Genomic DNA, 5,887 nt, shown 5'->3' with positions numbered 1-5,887 from the left:
TATGTAACTATATCTATCTAGTGTTATGTAACTATAACTATTTTATCTATTTCTCTATTTAACTTGCTATCTAGCTATCTATTGTTCTATCTATCTATCTACACTGATTCTCCACTATATACACAATCTGCTACAACACTACTAACTCTCAAAGCAACTAACGCAACAACAGCAACAAACCAACCTGCTCTGCAAAGACATTTCAAATGAACACCACTAAATAGGGATAGCCTATCTCTGAACACACTCAATCAAGCAAAGTGATTCACATGACAAACCGAACCAGTCAGCTGATTCACATGAAGTCCAATGCACAATTGCTTCGGACGTCACTCAAGTGATTCAAACGTCACTAGTCACGTGACCAAAACACACCTTGGCACTATGGTTCGATACAATTGCTTCATGAGCTACCATGCATGTGTCGGAGCCTCGGATGTCAGAGGACCATCACTAGTCATGGGAAAGATTCGTTCAAAATGAACGAATTGTTAGTGAACGACACATCACTATTTGGTTATTGACAAGTATCGATCATCATAACTTTGTACTTAATTGATACCATGCTGTTTATGCTATATATACTATATTATATAAGTATCCCTGAAGCTAAAGACAAAATTGATATGAACCGTAATGGAAACAAGACAAAAACAACTTCAAGCAAGTGTTCACACAAACAGTAAGCTATATCACTGTTTAAGTCGTAGATTTAGAAGCAAGTAAACAGAGGCTTCTGACCTGTTCAGTAGCCCTCTCCTGTAAAAGTGAAAAAGTAAAAATGAAGCCGCTCTGGTTGGAGAGGAAATGCATTACTTTTTTAAATTTATATTTTCCTGAATATTCTGCCAAGACAGCAAAGTCAAACAATAAAACTTTCAAAAAAAAAAAAAACTAAACGATGTACAAAAATAGAATGCAACCAAATTCACATAGTAATCACACCAACAAGCAGTAGCAGCAGGATAGAACAGAACATCTATTGACTTAAATCACCGACCGCTCTTTACTTCATCTGCCAGAAAATCCTTCAAGAAAGATTTGGCATTATAGGTGTGAGATTCATGAAACAGTATAGTCCCAAGTTACAGAAATATGACTACCAAACATCTTAGGGAATGCAAAGATGAAAGGATTTGCACAGAAATGCATGCACAGCCAAAACATTCTTTTTCCCAGACTAACCAAATACATAAGCAGTAATGGTAGTGTAAGAAATTGTGATCTTGTTTTCTACTTTGTGGCATGGTGAGCGGCCTTGAATATTTGAGGTGAAAAACAATTTTTACCCTCAAGCTGGTCCACCAGACGACTGCACTCATTTGCAGAAAGGGATAAAGCAGCCCTTAGGCCCACAACACATGAACAGAGCTGCTGCTCTGTTTGCAGCATCAAACTTGAATAATTCATTATGTGTCAAGTCAGTTTGTGTTGAGTGGAGGTACAGTAGTTAACACATAGTGTGAGGTTTTAAAGGAAACATAGTCCTTAAAGAGTCCCATGGCATACTTTTCCTTGTTTTCTTACTTATCTACAATGTTGCAACAGTGAATTATCATCTTAGACATGACCTAAAGCTCAAAAAAGTAAGTGTGCATATGTTCTAGTACTTCTATACAGAAGCAACTCAGTATTTACACGTCTGGCAACATTTTGCTCATGAGACTTTTTTCAAATAAAATAACGTCTAGTGATAGTTTAAGGATTTCCTTGAATGGTCATAATCTCCAGGCAGTTGTGCATTCGTGTGAGCTTGCCTGACATCCACCGGTGCCATTGTAAAACTGGAATTTTGAGACTGCATGCAATTTTGTGGCTATATTTTACCTTCTGCTGCCTGCACTGTGACCAGAGGATGTGGAGAAATATACTGGGCCTAAGGTTACTGCATGTCTGGGAATGTTCCTGTACAGGGACTTGCTGTTTTGCCTTGACCTACAAGCAGCTGGCCAGTGCAGCCCCCCGCAATGATGAATGATCAGCTCATCAGTGATCCCCTCAGAGCATAGTACCTGTTTGTTTTGACTGCTTGAGGCCAGTGTGTCTGCAGCACATGCTGTGTTGCTGGTTAACATGCGAATTAACAACCCATGATGTTAGTGTAGGTGCTACCCTGCCTGTTGGAATTAATTTCACTACTTTGGGACTGTATGCGGTTGTGTGGGGGAAGACGCAGCGATTACCGGTTGGATTTACCGACCTTGGAGCTACTTGAAAGGAAGTGATGTGTCTACTGCTCGGTGGGGCTTAATGGTAAATTTCTGAAAAGTTGCATGTCTGTTAATGCCTTGTTTCTGTGATATGAGAGAGAATTGTTGTGGCTGGAGAAGTTGCTGTGTCTGCATTATTCCAGTTAAAATATGGGGTTTCTCAATAATCCGCTTTGTTTAGAGTGGTACAAATCTCTTTTCATCGGTACATATACCATTTATGGAGGAGAAATTTACATTAATTAATGCTGTTGCAGTTCGTTGTGCTGTCCACTCTTGACACGACCCTGGCAGCAGGAGGTGTGCACATTCACAAACTATCCTCTAGTTTTATCATTTTGAAATAATTACAGAATATTTTGATTTATGATGGGTCCAAATGTAATCTAGAAGTACCCAAGATTAACAGTAAATGGCTAGAAATGAGCATGTGATGGCCACTTTAAAATAATATGGCAGATATTGTGCACAATTAAAATATATATATATAATAGGGTACTCAATAATTCTTCCAAATCTTAAAATATACCCACAAGGAACTGTTGATTTTTAAAAACCAGTTCGGTACCCATACTGAATTAATCATAGTTCAGTATTGGATGTCTAGTGAAACTTTGTAAAAGCAGTTTATATCACACTAAGGTATGTAAATTGGTTTTCAGTTCATCTGACTAAAAAAAGCTGGTGAGTAATTAAAATTCAGTTGTTATCCAGGTTATTGTTTTATTCATACAGATATGCTTGCAATCTACATTGCCTGTAATATTAAACCTATTTGCTTGATGAGACTCTGCATCCAGACCTTTCGACTGTCTGTGGCACTAGGGGGAGCCATTCTGTTTAAAATTCAAAGGACATACTGCTCTCACTGCAATGTAGCAAGTGAAATTCCCATTGATGTTTTTGATGCATAATTTATTGAGTCAGTGAACTATACTCATTGCTGAGCTGTGCCTTCTTTTAAACATTTAACAGACTTGAGTGTGCAATGCAAATATCAAATAGCAAAATCTGTTATGTTATAGCTACTGAAAACGTAGTATTTAAATTGGTATTCTGATGAGATGAAGTATTTTAAAAATTAGATGTTATTCTGAAGGTACTTGGAACTGGTTTAGACAAGGATAAACTGTGGTATAGAGAGGGAAAAGGACAAATCACCTGCCAATAAACCAGTGTAGGAATAAAGAAAAAACAGAGCAGCCCAATCTTACCTCACTCAGCATGCCTGGCACGTTGCATCAGTGGGCACAAGACCTGACAAATGCAATGCCACAAGAATACAGATCATTACCAAAATAACAGATAGCAGAGACAGAGCTGACAGTTTATAATAGAAAATGTCTTAATATTAATTCCATGTGCGATGCTACTATTTTTAAATAATTCATGAATGACATGGCCTGGAGCAATGCAGTGATGCTGCATGAATTAAGTCTGTTGGGGATGGAGTGAGGTTTGAAAGAACTGAAACATAGTGTCAAAAGCTTATCAAAGATGAGTTTCAAAGTTTCTTATTTAGCAGTGTGTAATCTCTTTCTTTTGTGGTCATTTATTGTAGACAGGACTCCATAAACCAGGACGTGCACTTGACTATGATATCAGATGAAAAGAATTTCATCCAAGCAAAGTATCACTAGTCAACTCTATTTATGTAATTTCTGGTCTGTTTTTGCACAGGCCTTTTTTGGTGTGCCATTACAGTACTAATGCCTGGGTCCAACTTATTATGTTGGATCAGGGAAACATGGTAAATACAGGTTTAAAGGAATAGTTTGCCATTTTGGGAAATACACTTATTAGGTTTCCTACCAAGAGTTATCCGCTGTTTTCCACTGTTTCTTGTCTTTGTACTAAGTTAAGTTCACTGACTGCTGGCTGTATCTTTACACTGTATTTAGTATGCATATACAATTCATTTTAATGTATACAATTTAATTATTAATCTTCTCATCAAAATGTTGGCAAGAATGCAAGTAAACATATTTCCCAAAAACATCAAACTACTGTAATTTGAATATATTCTAAAGATATGTACATATGTATGCATTTAATGAAAAACTGGCAAGTGAAAGCTAGTTAAAATTAAGATTTAAAATTGTCATTCAGTTTGCTGAACATTCCTTGATTCAGACAATTAAAATATATAAAAATGGATGAAGCATCATGACCTCCCTTTGCTTTCCAAAAGTGAAACCAAAATATCATGAATACATCAGCTGCCATCTTGTCATTTAGCAACCAGATTACCTGCAGTAGTGACCGAGAAGTGGAGTGACATATCAGGCTGCCAATTAAAGCTGTCAAATAATCTAAAATGTAACTCTTTTATTACTTAATTTATAGTTTAGGGGTGGCATGGTGGAAGATTGGTTATTGCTGTTGTCTCATAGCAAGAAGGTACTGGGTTTGAGCCTTAGCCAGACCAGGGGCCTTTCTGTGCATATGCATGTTCTCTGGGTGCTCTGGCTTCCTTCCACAATTCAAAAACATCCAGTTTAAGCTGATTGGTGGCTCTGCATTATGCATAGGTATGAATATGGATGCGTGTGGTTGTCTGCCTCTAAGTGTTAGTCCTGTGATAGATTGGTAACCTTTTTGGAGTGTACCCTGCCTTTCGCGCAAAGCCCATTGGGTGTGTATGTATCTGCGTATATACAGTGGGTACGGAAAGTATTCAGACCCCCTTAAATTTTTCACTCTTTGTTATATTGCAGCCATATGCTAAAATCATTTAAGTTAATTGTTTTCCTCATTAATGTACACACAGCACCCCATATTGACAGAAAGACACAGAATTTGACATTTTTGTCAATATGGTGGGGGCACTGGTGGATGTCACGCAAGCTCACATGAACAAGCAAGGGGCTGGATTTTATGCCCATTCAAGGAGATCCTTAAACTATCACTTTATTTCAGTAGGAAAAAAGTGTCGAGAGCTAGAGTTTGCTAGACATGTATACACCCAGTTACTTATGCATAGAAATACTAGAACATAAGTTCACCTCATTTTTTTAGCTTTAGGTCACGTTTAAGATGATAATTCGCCATTGTAACATTGTACACAAGTCAGAAAAGAAGGAAAAGCATGCCATGGGCCCTTTAACATAAATTTGAATTGATCAAACACAGTCAAAAAGAATAGAGAATGGGGTGGGGGAAGGCCAGCTAAAACATGTGTTTTCCCCCAACTTTGCTCTGCTTTTTCATCTCAACTTCAAGCCTAAACACAGAAAGTTACTGTTTCATAGCATATCTTTGAATGACAGTTTGCAAATTAGTTTGTTAGTCACGCATTTAATCAAACTTAGGGATATAATTAAATGTTGAAAGCCAGCCTACACCAAATAGTACTAGTTGTACTGGCTGTACTGTAATTATAAGCTGGTTCTGTTTACTCTAGAAAAGGTTAGCTTTACCTTGTTCCTTGCTTGTGTGATCACCAATTTGCTGCCAAATCTGAATAAGAATCTGCAATGAAAGCACTTTGTACTGCAGCTATAGGCTTATCTGAGCCTTGGGGGAAAAAATCTTTGAAGTCCCATAAGTGCACAAACTGTTGACCACACACACAAAGCTGATAAGGTAATGTCATTGTCATCTGGCTATCTGATTAAATAGAGTAAAAACACATTCAGTGGCTGGTTGTGGCTCTAATGGCTGTGTGTGTGTGTGTG

The sequence above is a fragment of the Monopterus albus genome, unplaced genomic scaffold (assembly GCF_001952655.1).
Source record: "Monopterus albus unplaced genomic scaffold, M_albus_1.0 scaffold145.1, whole genome shotgun sequence".
NCBI lineage: Eukaryota > Metazoa > Chordata > Actinopteri > Synbranchiformes > Synbranchidae > Monopterus > Monopterus albus.
Note: the sequence above shows the minus strand (reverse complement) of the source record.